General features: G+C 39.7%; 1 long non-coding RNA gene across 2 annotated transcripts in view; it reads left to right on the plus strand.

Annotated features, from left to right (window-relative positions):
• Positions 1-13,426, plus strand: part of LOC129532033 (uncharacterized) — an 85,831-nt gene extending 72,405 nt beyond the window's left edge. The window contains exons 3-4 of one of the 2 annotated variants that reach the window (XR_008677625.1): positions 10,364-10,516; positions 13,296-13,426. This is a non-coding gene — a long non-coding RNA (uncharacterized lncRNA). Of the gene's footprint in view, positions 1-10,363; positions 10,563-13,295 lie in introns of those variants that run through there. The other variant, XR_008677624.1, reaches the window with a different exon arrangement.
• The last annotated feature ends 6,131 nt before the right edge of the window (positions 13,427-19,557 follow it).

Below are 19,557 nucleotides of genomic sequence, written 5' to 3' on the forward strand. Positions count from 1 at the left end.
AAATACAATTACAAGGTTCTACTCCAAAGAGATCGAATCAAAAACTCTGGGGGTGGGACCCAACCGTCCATGTCTGAACAGCCCTCCTGGTGATTCTAAAACATGCTAATGTTTAAGAATCCCTGCTTTATCTATTCGTCTTATAAATAATGAGTCTCATTCTAGGACAGTTTCTAGAACTGCCTGTTACATTCCTCTGAACAAGGTATGGGTTGAATAAGCAAACCCAAGTGTACCCCTTTTTTGAAAACAGTCTAAGTCAAACTATCCAAATCCAATTCAAGAAGCAGCAAGCCCCTACCTTGATTGATCAGATCAAAGAACACGAATAAAAGAATAGGTTTGTCGTATCTGCAAGGTAAGTAAAGATGCATTTTCTGATTATTAGCACCATGTAACAGAAGCTGCTAGATGGAACAATTCCAAACAACAAAAACAAAAACTGGTGGTGAAATTTTTCTTTTTCTTTCTTTTAAAAATAAATTTGGATTTATGATTTCTTTTATGATGCTTTAAATGTCAGGGAAAGCCTATCCACAGTGTGCACAAGTCTAATTAGGATTATAATAAGTAACTGCCGGAATGATTTTGAAATTGGCGCTAATCTATTCTTGTTACTCCATGCTTGAGGAAACTGAGACTTAACGTAGATCAATAATCCATCCTCATAAAATTTAGTTACATGCAGACAGTTAGTAGCAGATTCTGCACTCGGAAACAGTCTCTGGATTCCCGATCCTCCAGGCTTTCTCATCCATGTCCGGCTGCATTTCTTTTCTTATTCTGGATTTATTCTTGTTACCATGGAAGCTACAGATATAGAATAGTATAATATAGGACTTTCAGATTTAGAGCAGTTCAGGGCTGTGAATGTAGCTTAGCACACCATGGTGCAAACATAAAATTAAAAAAAAATAAAAACAGCCAGGCACGGTGGCTCACGCCTGTAATCCCAGCACTTTTGGGGGCTGAGGCGGGTGGATCACTTGAGGTCAGCAGTTTGAGACCAGCCTGGCCAACATAGTGAAACCCCATCTCTACTAAAAATACAAAAATTAGCCAGGCGTGGTGGCATGCGCCTGTAATCCCGGCTACTCGGGAGGCTGAAGCAGGAGAATCTCTTGAATCCAGGAGGCGGAGGTTGCAATGAGCTGAGATCGTGCCATTGCACTTCAGCCTAGGCGACAAGAGCAAAACTCAGTCTCAATAAATAAAATTTAAAAAACATGAATACTTTAAGGACACAAAAATGCATCGTTCCTCAGTTCATTTGTTTACTTATTTATTTACTCATTCAGTCATTCACTTCCTGTGTTTAATAATTTATTTCGTAGGCATTTTCTTGGGACTCATTCATTATGTGCTAAATTTTTTTTTTTTTTTTTTTCAGACGGAGTCTCACTCTGTTTCCCAGGCTGGAGTGCAGTGGCTCGATCTCGGCTCACTGCAAGCTCCATCTCCTGGGCTCACGCCATTCTCCTGCCTCAGCCTCCCGAGTAGCTGGGACTACAGGCGCCCGCCACCACCCCCGGCTAATTTTTTGTATTTTTAGTAGAGATGGGGTTTCACCGTGTTAGCCAGGATGGCCTCGATCTCCTGACTTTGTGATCCGCCCGCCTCGGCCTTCCAAAGTGCTGGGATTACAGGTGTGAGCCACCGTGCCCGGCCATATGTGCTCAATTTTTACCTGGTCACTGTGTGAATATTGGGTATTATTTACAGTTGAATGCCACTTCTATGAAGGTAAGGGCTGGGTTTTATACAATTTATAAGCTTAATAGTGACGAGTTTACTGTCCTAAATATGTCAATATTTATTTGGTCAATCAGTGCAGAAAGCACAATCAAGAAAAAGAATTTATAATAAATGTCCTTTCCCCACCAGAAAGTGGAAAAGTCAGGAAGAGCTACTATGATCCAGAGAAAAGGGAACAGATGTCAGCAGAGGCATCAGGACTGGGAAATCACGGGATGAGGGGGCATTTGAAGGAATTTCGGAATCAGGGAAGTGATTTTAGGCTGCAGAGCACAAATAAAGGCTTCTTGTTCAGAAGAACCAGTGAGGCTTTTGGGTGATATTGAAGAAGAAGGTATTATTCTTCTAACATTATAATTTGGGCTCCTTAATTTTCTTTAAGTAATAAAACCTAGAAAATTACACAACTGAATTTTTTGTCAACTTAGAAGTGGCATGAAAACTGGATTCACGGGTGAGGAAAGTATTTGTGTAGGAAGAGAGGATTATTATGATATTTTCCAGGCTTCTCCCTGCCAGAATACTTGGCTTTCTGGTTTCCATTACTGTACACTGCCCAGTGTACAGTATCTGTTTATCTGTGTTTATCTGTAAAACAGTCATCCACATTCATTTTCTGAGCAACTATAATGAACAGGAAATTATGTGCTTAGAATGAGAAACAAGATAATTGTAAAAACTGTTGACTCAATTATTTCCCAGGCATTACCCCTCCGGTAGTACCTACCCATCTTTATGTCTAAGTGGTCTGCCCTAATTAGATGCATGTTGGTAGATTATGGAGAGCTAATTAAAATGTTCATGAGACCAGGCCAGTAAAGCAAGAGAATGAAGCAGGTGTAGATGGATATTCTTGTATTGAACACCTGGAGAAGGTTTGCCTTTGTAAACAAGACACCTGCTTCCAGAGACCAAGCTAGTCATTGCCATAATACAAATGTCAGTCAGTTGCTATAAATTCTGATATTTTCTATGAAAATCCAAGAGTACCATCAATTGATGAATGGATAAAGAAAAGATGATATACATACCCAATGGAATATTATCAAGAAGGAAAAAGAAAAAAGGAAATCCTGTCATTTGTGACAACTTGGGTGAACCTGGAGGACGTTATGCGGAATAAAATAAGCCAGGCACAGAAAGAGAAATCTTACTTAAATATGGAGTCTAAAAAGTCAAACTCATACAAGTAGAGAGTAGAATAGTGGTTACCAGAGGCTAGGGATGGGTAGGAATGGGCAAATGGGAGATGTTGATGAAAAGATATAAATTTTGAGTTAGACAGAAGGAATACATTTTAGTAATGTTTTGCATGGCATGGTCACCATGGTTAGTAATAACCTACTGCACATTTCAGAAATAAAGGGGTAGATTTTAAATACTCTCACCACAAAAAATAGTAAGTAGGTGGGGTGATGAATATGCTAATTAGCTTGAGTCAATCATTCCACAATGTATACACGAAGTAAAACATCACATTGTGCCCATAAATATATACAACTATCATTTGTCAATTAAAAATAAAATAAAAAGAAAAGCTAGAGATATGAATTTCATGTGAAATCACCCAATTTTTAAATAGTTATACAGCACTTTCAGCCACACAGAACAAGACAGCAGCCCTCATTTGGACCTAGGCATCAGTTTGGAAAGTTGACAGGTAGATAAATCTCAAGCACTTTCAGGAGGCAAGTCTGTAGAGGAAGAGCTGGATATTTGGTCTGGAATTTTGTGATCTTTCCCACATATTGTAACTAGCCCCTGACTTCTTAGGAGCTCTTGTGTCTGAAGGCAAACAATACATCACTAACTCGATGCTGTACCAAGTCTGATTTGCAAAATTTATGTCAAATAAGCCTCCTGTTAGGGAATTTGATTTGGCATATAGTTCCTTCCAGACCTCAAACTGTCTTTCCAGCCAGATAATGTACTAATCATACCCAAGATGTTCACTAATGCTGCTCAAAAAGTGTGAGGATCCATTGAGGTTTGAATAAAAATGCTAAGCCTACTGTTATGAATTAGGAATATTTACCAGCTCTGATCCAGATAGTAAAAGGAACCAGTTGTGCATTGTGAAAATGCTAGAATGAAATGTAAGCCTGGCATTTTGTGGCAGCAGCAGGATGAGACCTCATACAGTGGGCCCTTCTGCAGCTTCTGGAACCTGTGTGGAAATCACAGCAGGAGTATTTATTATGCATTGTTTCTTTATTATATATTTGTGTCTTTGGGTTAGGCTGATTATAAAGACAATGGTCTTATGCTTTACAAAATGATCATTTCCTGCAATGTCTTTAGAGTGGTGTTTCTCAAATGTTTTGAACCATGACCAAACATGAAATACATTTTTCATTGCTACCTAGTATACACACACACACACACACACACACACACACACACACACACACACTCAAGCAAAATTCCAGGAAACAGTGTTTACTCTTACTACGTAAAATCCACTGTGGTATTTTATTTTCTTTTTATTTCCCTTCTAGACTAGCCTAGGCGAAACTAATTTATTCTATTCCACTTAATAAAATATGTAAAAGATGTTACAATCCATTAATGCGTTGCAACCCACAATTTCAAAATCACTGCTCTGAAATATGTTAGAGTTTATAGAGATCCTTGGGCACTCAACCTGACTGCCCAAGTCTAATGATGAATATATCCTTAAATTCCCTGTAACAGCAGCAAGAAGAGAGAAAAATAAAAAACAAAGAGAAATAAAGGAGACAGAGAAAGAGAGAGGGAGGAAGGGAGGGAGAGGGAGGGAGAGAGGGAGAGGGAAAGGGTGGGGAGAGAAAGAGAAGGAAAGAGGGGGAGACAAAAGGAAAGAAAAGAATCAATTTCAATTGATGATTCCAATTCTTTAGTTCTTTCATTTATTATCTGAATATCTATGATTAATGGAGGACATATTAAGTGCAAGATGGGAGTAGTATTAGGTGTCTCCAGTGCAACGTTCAACAAAGCACTCAGGTTCTTAGAGATGCCCCAAAAGTAAAACTTAGCTAGTCCAACAAACAAATAAATTGTAAATTGGCAAGAGTCAGGGCAAAATCGACAGAATTGTGTTCTGTAAAAGAAGATGGTATAAGTAATTTCAGGAATACGAACTGTAGAGTATTTGGGGCAGGCAGAGTGTTATACTAGGATTTGGTATAGAATAAGAATGCAGTGTCTGGTTCTTGAAACCTGGAAAGTCTCAATCATAGTGTGATTCATTTCTCTTTTTGTGAGAGTTGTTTTAACTAGATCGATTCTGGATAAAGCTGATGTTTTTGCTATTGTTGATGATGCTAAATATGATAAATATGGTAGCATTTATAGTGCCAGACACTAGACAAAGGAATTTGAATGCATTCAATCATTTAGTAGCTTGTATCTTCATTCTTCCTTCTCCACTTGGCTGGACTATTCTTCCTTCACATGCAGACAGCTCTCTTTCCACTTGGTCCTGAATGATCCTACAACTAGTTTCTTTGTAACTGACTTCGTCAAGTGCTCATTGAGGGCTGGTTGATGGAGACAGAGTGAGTAGTGCCAGGATTATGCTTGCTTTATTCATTTTCGTCGACCATCTATATATTTCCAATCTTTGTACAATGCACTGTAGGAACTAAAGAGCCAGGGGCATACTTAGCTAAGTATTTCCAAAAGGTTTCAAATAAGTACTGTGGATTATCTATAAGCATCAACACATAATCCGGCATCATTTCTCACTCCTCATCTAACTTGAGTTATAGTTTATAAAACATTTTCTTCGTTTGCAGGATGGCTTAGGGTCCTGCTCATCTTATTTTTCTACTTCTACCTGCTTAGCAGCTTCTTGTTTCTTTTTTCTCCCCTCGTGTACTTGTTCCTTCTTATCTCTCTGACCTCTAAATGTTAATGGGCCCCAGAGTTCGGTTTGTGAATGTCTGTCCACTGTTCTCCTTAGGAGACCTTAGCTAGTCTTATTACTAAGTACCATCTTTATGCTAATGAATCCCAAATGCATATCTTCAGCCCAGGATTTTCCCCTGAATTAAAAATGTGTTTAGACAACTTTCTACTTGATATCTACACTAATATGGCTAAAGGGTATTGTGTAGAAAAGAGTTAAAACAGCAAACCCGAGACAACGATCTTAGAAAGGTTTGCTTGAATGGTTGACCCTTGGTTGTCACTGGAAGTTGGCTTTCAAAGTGTTCCCAGTCCTCAGTTAACTGATAAGAGTGACTCGCTGTGTCTAAATTGTTTGTACAAACAGTGTGGTTTATACTGAACACGTAATTTCCTCTTGGGAGTCTAGGATTTTGGTACATGCCAGGCAGAGGGTGCCTGTATGAACAGCCTTCAGTACAGATGTTGGGCATTGAGCCTCTAATGACCTTCCCTCATAACACAACATTTTGCAAATGTTGCTGCAACTTGTTGCCAGAGGAAGGAATTAAGTTTGTCCTGTGGGTTTCCACTAGAAGAGGGGTGGTGTTGATGGCGGTTTTTTTTGTTTTTTTATAGACAGAGTCTCGCTCTGTCACCCAGGCTAGAGTGCAATGGTGCGATCTCAACTCACTGCAAGCTCCGCCTCATGGGTTCAAGCGACTCTCCTGCTTCAGCCTCCCGAGTAGCTTGGATTACAAGCGTATGCCACAACGACTGGCTAACTTTTGTATTTTTAGTAGAGACTAAAAATACCACCATGTTGGTCAGGTCTGGTCTCAAACTCTTGACCTCGTGATCTGCCTGCCTCAGCCTCCCAAAGTGCTGGGATTACAAGTGTGAGCCACCACGCCCAGCTGAAGAGGAGTCTTAGAAACTTGCACCGAGTTGCCTCTGGACTTCACTCCATGTCCCTTTTCCCTTTGTTTACGTTACTTTGTATCCTTTTGCTGTAATAAATCCTAGCCATGAGTATAACTATATTCTGATCCTGTGAGTTCTTTGAATGAATCTTTGAAGCTGGGGACAGTCTAGAGAACCCCCGGCACAGCCATCTTAAGAATACATGTCCAAAACTGAGCTCTTGATATTCTTATCACCAATCAAGCAAATAAAAAAAAAACCATCTAAACAAATAAAACAAACCAGCAAATAATAATGATTTTTTCCTACATTTTTTATAATCTTCCCTATTTCATTAATGGCAATTTTATTCCTTCATGTTACCCAGGCCAAAAATCTTATCTTTGATGTTGTCTTAGTCCCTTTTGTGCTGCTATAATAAAATACTTAAGACTGGGTAATTTATAAAAATCAGAGATTTATTTCTTATAGTTCTGAAGGCTGAGAAGTCCAAGGTCAAGGGGCCCATAATTGGCAGGGGCCTTCTTACTGTGTCTTCCCATGGCAGAAGGCAGAAGAGCAAGAGAGCATGTGTGAAGAGAAAGGAAAGGCAGAGGGGCTGAGCTTTTATCCTTTTATCACGAACTCACTCCTGCAATAATGTCATTAATCCCTTCATGGGGAAGGAGCCCTCATGACCTAAACACCATTTGAAAGTCCCATCTCTCAACACTACCGTACTGGAAGTTAAGTTTCCAACATACAAATTTTAGGGGACCTATTCAAATCATACCAATCTGTTTCTGGCCCAATTTTTGTCCTTCTCACAGGCAAAATATATTCATTGTATCCCAATAGCTCCAAAAGTCTTAACTTGTTCTAGAAAAAAAAAATTAAGTCCAAAGTCTAGAGTCTCATCTAAATCAGATATGAGTAAGATCAAGGCATAATGCATCCTGAGGCAAGTTTTCTGTAAGCCCATGAAACTAAACAAGTTTCATATATTTTCAAAATACAACAGTGGGACAGGCATAGGAAAAACATTCCTGGCTGGGTTTGGTGGCTCATGCCTGTAATTCCAGCACACGGGGAGGCTGAGGTAGGAGGATCACTTGAGGCCAGGAGCTTGAGACCAGCCTGGGCAACATAGTGAGACCCTGTCTCTACAAAAATAAAAATATAAAAATTAGCTGGGTGTGGTGGGACATGGCTATATATGTCCCAGCTACTCAGGAAGCTGAGGTGGGAGGATTGCTTGAGCCCGGAAGGTCAAGGCTGCAGTAAACCATGTTTGTGCCACTGCACTCCAGTCTGCTAAGTGACAGAGCAAGGCCCTGTCTCTCTAAAAACAAAACATTTCCATTTTAAGAGGAAGAAATAAACAAGAAGACAGGAATAACTCATCTCCAGTAAGTCCAAAACCCAAGAGGGAAAACAATATTAAATCTTATGACACCAGAATAATCTCCTTTGACTCCATGACCTGAATCCTGAGCACACTGGGGTAAGAGTTGGGCCTGCAAGGCCTCAGGAAGCCTTGCCCCTATGGGTTTTCTTGGCTCAGTCTACCGGGCACCTCTCACAGGTTAGAGTATCATGCCTGCAGCTTATCAAAGCTGGAGTTGCCTGCTGGTGGCCCTACAGTTCTGGGATCTTGGGGGCTGCCCCACTCTCATAGTTAACTGGGCATTGCCTTACAGGGGACTCTTTGTGGTGGCTCTGTCCCCATGACAAGTCTGCTTGGGCTCCCAGGCTGTCCAAGATATCCTTTGAAATTTAGGTGGAGGTTGCCATGGCCCCACAGCTCTTGCATTCTACAAAACCTGCAGAATTAGAACCACATGGATACTGCCAAGGCTTTTGGCTTATACCTTCTAGAGTGGTGGATTGAGCTGCACGTGGGCCTACTTGAGCCACAGCTGGGGCAGCCGAGGAGCGCTGCACTGGAATTTGGGGAGCAGAGTTCCAATGTGCAGGTCCTCGAAAGCTGAGGTCCTGCAGATGTCTCTCTGGAAACCTTGACCTCAAGGTTTTAGCTTGCCTTGAAAATCTCTGAAATGCCTTTGGGATCAATCTCCTGTTGTCTTGATGAACAGAACTTGGCCTCCTTCTAGTCATATTAGCGTCTTTAGCAAATGGTTGCTTGGCTACACCCTTAGTGTCCTCTTCTAAACAAAATTTTTTATTCTTACATAGTCAGGCTGAGAGTTTTCCAAACCTTTCCATTCTGCTTCCCTTTTAATTATAAGATCTGCTTTTAAGTCATTTATCTTTCATCTCATTTTATTGTTAAGTGGCAAAAATAAACCCTGCAGCACCTGAATGCTTTGCTGCTTAGATGTTTCTTCTGCCACATATTGTAGTTCATTGCTCTTATGTTCTACTTTCTACAAAGTCCTAGGACATGGGCATAATTCCACCAAATTCTTTGCAATTCTATAACAAGGATGGGCTTTACTCCAATTTTCAATACTTTTTTTTCTTATTTTTATCTAAGACATCATCAGAAAGTCCTTTACTGTCTGTATTTCTACCAAAATTCTGATCACAACCATGTAAGTAATCCCTAAGATTTAGTCTCTCCCTAGAGCCTTTGTCTTCTTCTGAGCCGTCACCAGAATCACCTTTGACTCTCTGTTTATGGCAACCTAGGCTTTTTTCTAGGCTGCTCTTCCAAATTTTTCCAACCTCTACCCATTACTCAGTTCCAAAGCCACTTTCACATTTTCAAGTATTTGTTATAGCAACAACCCTACTCTCAGTACTAATTTTCTGTCTTTGTCCCTTTTGTGCAACTGTAACAGAATATCTGAGACTGGGTAATTTATAAAGAATAGAGATGTTTTTCTTCACAGCTCTGGAGGCTGGGAATTCCAAAGTCAAGGGGTCTACATTTTTTTGAGGGCCTTTTTAATGTGTCATCCCACGGTGGAAGGCAGAAGTGCATGAAAGCACGTGAGCAAGAGAGGGAAACCACTCCTGTGATAACAGCATTTGTCCATTTGTAAGGGCAGAGCCCTCATGACCTAATTACCTCTTAAAAATCCCACCTTTCCACATTGTTCCATTGGGGATTATGTTTTTAACACATAAACTTTGGGAGACATTCAAACCATAGCAACATCTATTTTTATCACAACCCACACCTGCTCTGTCAGCACAGCCTGCAGAGCCAGGTTCTAAATATAACTAGAATTCATTTAGTTTTCACCAACCTCACTAGTACCACAGCTCCTAACTGTTCACCTAGGTTACTCTCAACCATCTATTTTGTTAAAGAAGTCAGGAAGCATGAATCAGGTTATTTAAATCCTCTGCTCACCAGCCTCTAATGCTTATTCATTGCATTTCCGAGTAAAAGCCAAATCCTCACTATGGTCTGTCTGATCTGGACCACTTTAAACTTCACCCCACACTCTAATGCTCTCTCTGTTGTCAGGCCTTTCCTGCTATGCCTCTATGTAAAAGGCAGGCCCTTCCCTGGGGTTCTTTGGGGCTTTTTAAATTATTGTTTCCTCTGCCTCAAATGTTCTTCTCTGATAGTCACATAGCCAGATCCACCCTTCAAATGTCATGTTCTCAATGAGGAATCTCCTGGCTATTCTATCTAAAGTTTTCCACAGCCAACAGTTTTTCTCTCACATCCTGTGTTTTTCTCTTAGTTATATTTTATTATCTAATATACTGTATGGACTGAATTGTGCCCTCTCCCTGCCAAATTCATATGTTGAAGCTCTAATCCCCAGTGTTAAAGACAGGACTTTAAAGAGATAACTAAGGTTAAATAAGGTCATAAGTGTGGGATTCTAATTCTATATAATTGCTGTCCTTTTAGGAAGAGGGAGAGATACCAGGAGCACACACACACAGAGAGAACACCACTTGAGGACACAGTTGAGACGACGACCCTCTGCAAGCCAAGAAGAGAGGCCTCCCCAGAAACCAAACCTGCTGACACCTTGATCTTGGACTTCCAGCCTCCAGAACTGTGAGAAAATAAGTTTCTAGGTTTAAATGACTCAGTCTATGGGACTTTGTTCATGGCAGTCTGAGTTGACTAATGCATACACTAACCATTTTATGCACTTATTTTGCATACTGCCTGTCTTCCTTTTAGAATGTAAACTTCATTTGGAGAGGAATTTTTATCTGTTTTTTTCACCACTGGAATTCTTAGTACTGATAAGGTGCCTTAGCTATAGTAAGAATCAATTACTACTTATTGAATGAATAAACAAATAGGTGAGAAAACAGTCCTGGTTTACACTGCTTTCTTTTTATCTCTGTGGTAGACTAATTGCAAAAATGGCTCTAACTGTTCATTGCTCCTTTACATGCCTTTTGCCATGTGTCTTTGCAGCTCTTCCTATACAAAGGTAGAATCTTTTTTTTTTTTTTTTTGAGATGGAGTTTCGCTGTTGTCACCTAGGCTAGAGTGTAGTGGTGCCATCTTGACTCACTGCAACCTCCGCATCCCGGATTCAAGAGATTCTCATGCCTCAGCCTCCCGAGTAGCTGGGATTACAGGTGCCTGCCACTATGCCCAGCTAATTTTTGTATTTTTAGTAGAGAGATGAGGTTTTGCCATGTTGGCCAGGCTGGTCTCGAACTCCTGATTTCAGGTGATCCACCTACCTCAGCCTCCCAATGTGCTGAGATTTCAGGCGTGAGTCACCATGCCCAGCCCAAAAGTAGAATCTTTATCCTCTTCCTTTGAATGTGATTTGGCTTTTTGACTCGCCTTTGCCAATAAAATATTGCAGAAGTATCAGTGTGTCAGTTCCAGACCTAGGTGTCCAGAGGCCTTACCTGCTTCCATTCTCCTTCTTAGAACTCTTTGTCATAAAAGCAATCCTAGGCTAGCCTATAGAAAGACAAATGACCATGTGAAAAAGAGAGAAATTATCCTAGCTAAGAGAATTCTAGACCAGTCAGCCTCTCTGCTAGTTGACCACAGACATACAATGAGACAGGATTACCTTAGCCAACTTTAGCCAAGACCAGTAAAGCTGCCTAGCTGACTCACAGATTGGCGGGCAACAATACATATTTATTATTTTAAGCCAGCAAGGTTTTGCAGTTTTAGCTATTACAGCATTATAGCAGCAATAGATAATTGTATCTGACAGTGGTCCCAAAAAGTATTTTGTGTTTCAGAGATGTCTCTTCTCTTTAAGTGGCAGGCTAACTTAAAAGAAAGCTATGGGCTCTGGAACCAGATTGAATTGGGTTCAAATCCTAGCTGCAATCACTTACCATATGACCTAGTGCAAGTTACTTAACCTTTTGACCTTCGCATTATTTGTAAACTAAAGATAGAAATACTTGCTCAGAGCTTTTGTGAGAATTAAAAGAAGAACTCTCATGTGAAGTACCTGATACAACTACTGATATTGATCTAAAAAAATCACAAATTTTCCCTTATAACTACTCTGTGGCTGAATCATCAATAGATTAATCTAAATGCCTGTAGAAAGTCTATTTTTTGTCTTATTAGACTCATCAGCCTGGTCTACTTGCTGTTGACTATTCAAAGCTGTACTTTCTTTTAGTCATTCTAACTGACATTTTTCAACTTCAAGGGATGACCTTAAAGCCGATAAAGTCCAGGTTTTAGTGACTCGATTTATTTCTACTGTATTTGTACCCTTCATGATGTCATTGAGTTAGGCCAGAAGCCTTCTCAGTTTTCTATATTTGAACAAAAGAGGCCTAATTTCTAAACATCAACATAGAGGAAAGTGAATGCTCTTGATTCAGTGCCATACACCTGGAAAATAACTGAGGTATTCCCAGAAGCTGCTGGTAGCCTCCGATAAGTCCAAGTGAAATATGGGCATCTAAATGCAAAGACAGAGGCCCTGTCCATTCAAAGTCCCACAAATCAGCCTGTAAATATGTAGGCAGCTATGTGTTTGAATATTTATTCCTGTATTTTATGCAGCTTCTTCAATAAGAATTAGAGAAGCAGGTTAAATTTGATGCAATGTCTTAGGCATTAGATTCAATTTAGAGAAATACATGCTAAAGAGAAATAAGGTTTTTTTAAAAAATTTACTTTATTTTTTAACAGGAAATTAGCTTAAGCACTGCTTTCAGGTAAAACCATTATATAACTGACATCATTTTTAAGTGCTGTATATTGATTAAACACTTTAGCTGGATTTGTAAGTCTGATCAGAAGATATGAGTTGTAAATCACGATGTGATTTTTCCTTTGATCCCATTTAAACATTTTCTCCTTTGGATCGGATGATAACTTCTGATAAAATTCTGGAAACTAAAATCCATTTAATTGGTAATGATGTTTCTTGTGAAAACGCTTAACATACAATTTTGTTAAAATGCAGGAACATGAATGTATTGGTATCTGCTTTTCTCAAGAATAAAATTGATTTCTTCATACTAATCATCTCTTCAATAAACTGTCCCTCTTCTAGTCATTAAAATGATTCTTTCTCAGACACATTTTAATCTAAGTTATAACTGTCATTTTAGAAAGAACATTTCAAAATGATTAAGATTTTTTGTTTGAAAGGGGCTTGATTTCTCCTTTACACTTTACTAATAGAATATGAAGTGAGGATCCCAAGGCAGCTTACATATTTCTGCAGTTTTGTTTATTATATTTTCTGAATTCAGATAAATCTGAACAGGCACCTATAAAACCTTTAAATATAAGAAGAACATTCAGTATTTGGAATACAACACCACATTTTATTGTGGCAATGCAGACGTTGTAATGGTTTGGGTTTCTATCTCTCCAGGCCTGGTGGACAACTGAGAAGAAGAATTGATCGTAGAGTGGATGAGTGCAGAAAGCCATTTCGTAAGGTGATATTTGATGCCTGCATTACATGGGACTCTACGTTATTTCTCTCTTCTGGGTCTAGATTTCATAAGCCACTGCTTTCAAGTAGACTGAAGTTGGGAACGTATTATCGACTATTATAAAGGCTAATATTCTACTAAATATAAGTACCATCTAAAGATGTGGAACACAGGTGAAAAGTTGGAATTCATCCTTCTAAGTGTCCTCCTTTCGCAGGTGAAGTGTGTAGCCTAAGGTTATGCAACTACGCAGTAAAATTAGCAGTAGATCCCAAGTGTTCTTATTCCCTGGACTGGTGCTTTTTCTACTCTATGAAAGGAAAGGTAGTTTTGCTAGTGGGTAATTTGGAGCAAGGAGACTCCTAAGTGAAGGAGTAAAGAGGTTGGAGGGAGAGGCAGGGCAGTCTGTTCTTCTCCTACCCCTAGTGTTGCCTACGTTTCTGCTATAGGGATGTATGTTTAACAGAAACATCAAAGGTGGACTGGATCAATGGACTAGAGAGCTGAAAGTTTTATAGAACTTTGGCAACCCAAGGGAGCTGCAGAAAGAGGAGGGTTTGCAAGCTAATGGCAATTCTGTTTTATCTCTATCATCTTACCTCACAGCAGTCATAGGCTTCTCTCTAGCCTATCCACCAACCCCACACACATACAGTATAACTGGACAGCCCCAAGGTATCTATAACTATGCCCTAGGTAGCCCACTCCCAAGCTTGAATTTTCTTTGGGAAAATATTCCCAGTTAGAACATTTTGGATTGCCCTTATCTTCAGCAAGTCTCAATCCCAATGTCAGTTCAAAGTATCAGAGATAATTAGCAGAACTCAGTTTAGGCATGTATAAGGAATGAGCAGTGGACAAAGGGCATTGTCTAAAAATAATCCTATTTTTGTCAGAGAAAGATAAACCAGATGGAACGAATTGGGAGGCAAGTAATATTTTAAAAATCATTATAACACATATAATAAAAATAAAGTTCAGACTATTATACAATTGTAAAATAAAAATGAGTCTTTTTCTTACCCTACATTCCAGAGGTAACCATCATTTACTTTCTTAGGCATCCTTCACCAAATGTTCCATGTGTATTCATGCATCTATGTATCATCTTTCTGTCTGTCTGTCTATCTATCTATCTATCTATCTATCTATCTATCTATCTATCTATCTATCTATCATCTCTTCTTTTTTTTTTTTGTTTTAAGATGGAGTCTTGCTCTGTCGCCCAGGCTGGAGCACAGTGGCATGATCTTGGCTCACTGCAAACATCCCCTGCAATCTCTGCCTCCGGGTTCAAGCAATTCTCTTGTCTCATTTGTGCCTCAGCCTCAGACATAGCTGAGATTACAGGCGCAGTTCACCATGCTCAGCTAATTTTTGTATTTTCAGTAGAGACAAAATTTCATCATGTTGGCCAGGCTGGTCTCAAACTCCTGACCTCAAGAGATCCACCCACGCTGGACTCCCAGTGTGCTAGGATTATAGGCATGAGCCACTATGTCTGGCCCTATTTTTTTAAAAAATAAAAGCAAATGGGAGCTTACTATTCCCATGGTTTTTTTTTATTATACTTTAAGTTTTAGGGTGCATGTGCACAATATGCAGGGTTGTTACATATGTATACATGTGCCATGTTGGTGTGCTGCACCCATTAACTCATCATTTAACATTAGGTATATCTCCTAATGCTATCCCTTGCCCCTCCCCCTACCCCACAACAGGCCTCAGTGTGTGATATTCCCCTTCCTGTGTCCATGTGTCCTCATTGTTCAATTCCCACCTATGAGTGAGAACATGCGGTGTTTGGTTTTTTTGTCCTTGCGATAGTTTCCTGAGAATGATGGTTTCCAGCTTCATCCATGTCCCTATAAAGGACATAAACTCATCATTTTTTATGGCTGCGTAGTATGACATGGGGTATATGTGCCACATTTTCTTCATCCAGTCTATCATTGTTGGACATTTGGCTTAGTTCCAAGTCTTTGCTATTGTAAATGGTGCCGCAATAAACATACATGTGCATGTGTCTTTATAGCAGCATGATTTATAATCCTTTGGGTATATACCCAGTAATGGGATGGCTGGGTCAAATGGTATTTCTAGTTCTAGATCCTTGAGGAATCGCCACACTGACTTCCACAGTGGTTGAACTAGTTTACAGTCCCACCAACAGTGTAAAAGTGTTCCTAGTTCTCCACATCCTCTCCAGCACCTGTTGTTTCCTGACTTTTTAATGATCGCCATTCTAACTGGTGTGAGATGGTATCTCATTGTGGTTTTGATTTGCATTTCTCTGATGGCCAGTGATGATGAGCATTTTTTCATGTGTCTTTTGGCTGCATAAATGTCTTCTTTTGAGAAGTGTCTGTTCATATCCTTTGCCCACTTTTTGATGGGGTTGTTTGTTTTTTTCTTGTAAATTTGTTTGAGTTCATTGTAGATTCTGGATATGAGCCCTTTGTCAGGTGAGTAGATTGCAAAAATTTTCTCCCATTCTGTAGGTTGCCTGTTCACGCTGATGGTAGTTTCTTTTACTTTGCAGAAGCTCTTTAGTTTAATGAGATCCCATTTGTCAATTTTGGCTTTTGTTGCCATTGCTTTTGGTGTTTTAGACATGAAGTCCTTGCCCATGCCTATGTCCTGAATGGTATTGCCTAGGTTTTCTTCTAGGGTTTTTATGGTTTTAGGTCTAACATTTAAGTCTTTAATCCATCTTGAATTAATTTTTGTATAAGGTGTAAGGAAGGGATCCAGTTTCAGCTTTCTACATATAGCTAGCCAGTTTCTCCAGCACCATTTATTAAATAGGGAATCCTTTCCCTATTGCTTGCTTTTCTCAGGTTTGTCAAAGATCAGATAGTTGTAGATGTGTGGCATGATTTCTGAGGGCTCTGTTCTGTTCCATTGGTCTATATCTCTGTTTTGGTACCAGTACCATGCTGTTTTGGTTATTGTAGCCTTGCAGTATAGTTTGAAGTTAGGTGGCGTGATGCCTCCAGCTTTGTTCCTTTGGCTTCGGATTGACTTGGCAATGTGGGCTCTTTTTTGGTTCCATATGAACTTTAAGGTAGTTTTTTCCAATTCTGTGAAGAAAGTCATTGGTAGCTTGATGGGGATGGCATTGACTCTCTAAATTACCTTGGGCAGTATAGCCATTTTCACAATATTGATTCTTCCTACCCATGAGCATGGAATGTTCTTCCATTTGTTTGTATCCTCTTTTATTTCATTGAGCAGTGGTTTGTAGTGCTCCCTGAAGAGGTCCTTCATGTCCCTTGTAAGTTGGATTCCTAGGTATTTTATTCTCTTTGAAGCAATTGTGAATGGGATTTCACTCATGATTTGGCTCTCTGTTTGTCTGTTATTGGTGTATAAGAATGCTTGTGATTTTTGTACATTGATTTTGTATCCTGAGACTTTGCTGAAGTTGCTTATCAGCTTAAGGAGATTTTGGGCTGAGACAATGGGGTTTTCTAGATATACAGTCATGTCATCTGCAAACAGGGACAATTTGACTTCCTCTTTTCCTAATTGAATACCCTTTATTTCCTTCTCCTGCCTGATTGCCCTGGCCAGAACTTCCAACACTATGTTGAATAGGAGTGGTGGGAGAGGGCATCCCTGTCTTGTTCCAGTTTTTAAAGGGAATGCTTCCAGTTTTTGCCCATTCAGTATGATACTGGCTGTGGGTTTGTCATAGATAGCTCTTATTATTTTGAGATACGTCCCATCAATACTTAATTTCTTGAGAGTTTTTGGCATGAAGGTTGTTGAATTTTGTTAAAGGCCTTTTCTGCATCTATTGAGATAATCATGTGGTTTTTGTCTTTGGTTCTGTTTATTTGCTGGATTACATTTATTGATTTGCATACATTGAACCAGCCTTGCATCCCAGGAATGAAGCTCACTTGATCGTGGTGGATAAGCTTTTTGATGTGCTGCTGGATTCGGTTTGCCAGTATTTTATTGAGGATTTTTGCATTGATGTTCATCAGGGATATTGGTCTAAAATTCACTTTTTTTGTTGTGTCTCTGCCCGGCTTTGGTATCAGGATGATGCTGGCCTCATAAAATGAGTTAGGGAGGATTCCCTCTTTTTCTATTGATTGGAATAGTTTCAGAAGGAATGGTACCAGCTCCTCCTTGTACCTCTGGTAGAATTCGGCTGTGAATCCATCTGGTCCTGGACTTTTTTTGGTTGGTAAGCTGTTAATTATTGCCTCAATTTCACAGCCTGTTATTGGTCTATTCAGAGATTCAACTTCTTCCTGGTTTAGTCTTGGGAGAATGTATGTGTCGAGGAATTTATCCATTTCTTCTAGATTTTCTAGTTTATTTGCGTAGAGGTGTTTATAGTATTCTCTGATGGTAGTTTGTATTTCTGTGGGATCGGTGGTGATATCCCCTTTATCATTTTTTATTGAGTCTATTTGATTCTTCTCTCTTTTCTTCTTTATTAGTCCTGGTAGCGGTCTATCAATTTTGTTGATGTTTTCAAAAAGCCAGCTCCTGGATTCATTGATTTTTTGCAGCATTTTTTGTGTCTCCATTTCCTTCAGTTCTGCTCTGATCTTAGTTATTTCTTGCCTTCTGCTAGCTTTTGAATGTGTTTGCTCTTGCTTCTCTAGTTCTTTTAATTGTGATGTTAGGGTGTCAATTTTAGATCTTTCCTGCTTTCTCTTGTGGGCATTTAGTGCTATAAATTTCCCTCTTCCCATGGTTTTGCACCTTGGTCCAGCGTCTGGCTTGTGAAAGACACTCAATGATGGGCCTGGCGAGGTAGCTCACGCCTGTAATCCCAGCACCTTGGGATGCTGAGGCGGGCAGATCACAAGATCAGGATATTGAGACCATCCTGGCTAACATGGTGAAACCCCGTCTGTACTAAAAATACAAAAAATTAGCTGGGTGTGGTGGCAGGTGCCTGTAGTCCCAGCTGCTCGGGAGGCTGAGGCAAGAGAATGGCATGAACCCGGGAGGCGGAGCTTGCACTGAGCCGAGATTGCGCCACTGCACTCCAGCCTGGGCGACAGAGCAAGACTGCATCTCAAAAAACAAAACAAAACAACAACAACAACAAAACACTCAATGATGTTATCCATCACTATTACCTGTGGATTTTGGCTATGTGTCTGAATCTTCTTTCTGATCTAACACAGCCGTTGTGTCCTGTATCGTGTTAATTTCTCTCAGTCGCCTCTCCATCACTTACTTCCAACAGTCATAGTATTCGACCCTTTATAAAAGCGAACCTTGGCATGCTTTAAAGCAGTGGTCTCAGCCCTGACCGCACTTTAGAATCACGTGGGGAGCATTTGAAAACTACTGATGCCTGGGCCCTAACCCAGATTAATTAAATTAGAACTTCTGAGTGTAGGTCCCAGGCATAGCTGGTCTTTTAAAGCTCCCCAGCGGATAGTAAGGTACAGCCAGGGTTATGAAACACTGGTCCAGAGATTCAGCTTGTAAGAATCACTTTGGATCCCAATTCTGGTTTGTAGTGTTTTAGCTGTGTTATGCATAAATTTGATAACCATGCCTGCTGATTTCTTCTTTCTTGTCATGGGCAAGAAAATCTCTGTTAATTGTTCCTTTTTGTTTTTTGTTTACTTTGTAATTCAACTATTTTTCTCTAAAATTAAATATTAGAAGTTCTAGTCAAATTGAAGGTTTTGGGGTTAATTTCATTCTGTACAACTGAGGCTTTATGTATTAAGACAACAGCATGATTTCAGGTGGTCAATGTGCTTCTATGGCCATAGCATCAGTTCCATTTACAATGATTCCTCTTGATCTCTCTTTCTCCTTCTCTTGATGAAAATTTCCACGCTAGGTTTCCATCTTTTCACTGTTTTACTCTGTCAGACATATGCCTGCATAAACATTACCCAGCCATGATAACCAAATTAATGAAATCCTTACCAGGGCTTTGGATCATTGGTCATTTTTCTAGGACTAGTAGATTTACTTGCAGTGTATATTGTCTGTGTAATACCAGGAAGACTTTCCATGGGCAGCCATTTAAAGTGAGTTAAGAATATTTAACATGTTTTTTTTTTTTTGAGAGAGAAAGTATTTTGGCAAAGTTGTTCCTGGAGGAGTCACATAGACAGTACCGAGGCTTCATATCTCCTTTATCTGTGATCTCATGGGAAGTCTTGAAATTATAATAGAGCAAGTTCTGACTTTTACAAAATG

Source organism: Gorilla gorilla, chromosome 11 (assembly GCF_029281585.2).
Source record: "Gorilla gorilla gorilla isolate KB3781 chromosome 11, NHGRI_mGorGor1-v2.1_pri, whole genome shotgun sequence".
NCBI classification, from domain to species: Eukaryota; Metazoa; Chordata; class Mammalia; order Primates; family Hominidae; genus Gorilla; species Gorilla gorilla.